Genomic DNA, 1,258 nt, shown 5'->3' on the forward strand with positions numbered 1-1,258 from the left:
ATGAAGCAGGGCTTTTCCACAACCAGCAAAAGGTTGGCAGAAGAGAGTCTCAAGGTCCCTGAACAGCAGCAACAAGCATAATTGCTCATCACCACAGTCCTGGGAGAGGGTCCAGCCACCACCGGTGGCTTGGTTGGAGTTGGCTGAAGGCTCAGACCACTGCATTTCAGAGGAACAGATTCAGCCAGGTGCTGGAGGGAAGCAGCACAGCCATGGGGCATGGAGGGATGCCAGGATCTGTCCTGGCAGCAGCTGGGGGCTGCTGCAGCAGCACAGGGTGCAGGGACCAATGCCAGGCACTTCACCTCTGCCGAGCATCACTGCAAAGGCAGAGGCTGCTGGAGCTTGTTGACAGGGAGGTTTGTTGAAATGAAACCTTTGCAGCAGGTTATGTGCTCTTGTTTTGAGGAGTTTAAACCATGTCCAAGATCAGGCTAGATTAAATCCTTGACTTCAACTACTGCCCAGGAAGCCTCATCTAGGCCAATTCATGTTTTCATCTGCATACTAATGCTGGGCTTTAATCAGGAAGGAAACCTTTCAGCACACTGCTTCAAAGGTAAATGTCTGCAGTGGAAGGGGGAAGAGGAAGCCCCTGCCAGCTTCTCTCCCCCTCTCCCGTGCTGCATACACCAGATTTGCTATATCTCAACTGACAGGACACGGGGGCTCTGCCGCCTAACCCCGTGAGCTGCATGGCTGGCATTAGGCTGTGCACTGCTGGGGCTGTGCTTGGGGAATATTACTGTGTTTGACACAAAGTCTGGCTTCATTGAGCCAGGTTTATCACCTGGTAAAGCTGCTGTGCCCAGACATCACAGGCAGAGCAGAGGGCCTGCTATTAACAGGGGAAGGAGCTGGGGAATAAATCCGGGACTTCTGCTTTTGTGCAGGTGGAGTGCAGATTTAGGTTGCAGAAGAAGATCTGTGCTGTCTGTGTGACTCCTAAATCCCACCCTGCCCCTCACACATCGATCCCGGCAGCTGGTCACAGCCCGCAGGTTGACAGGAGGAGGGATGGAGTGCTAGGAACGCAGGGAGACGAGAGCCAGGAGCCAGCCACCCTTCTGGAGGGAGAAACTATTCTTAGGTGGGTATTTGGAGGCAGTTCAGAGGAACCTGCCTTGTCACACTTTTAAATTCCTCTCTCTGCAGTGGCACAGTGACAGAAGCCTTCCCGTATGGTATCGTGGGAGGGAAAGCTTCCGCCTGCCACTGCCTGGCGCGGGCAGGCACAGCACGCGCTGGCGCCACACGC

Source organism: Corvus brachyrhynchos, unplaced genomic scaffold, assembly GCF_000691975.1.
Source record: "Corvus brachyrhynchos isolate BGI_N302 unplaced genomic scaffold, ASM69197v1 scaffold5, whole genome shotgun sequence".
NCBI classification, from domain to species: Eukaryota; Metazoa; Chordata; class Aves; order Passeriformes; family Corvidae; genus Corvus; species Corvus brachyrhynchos.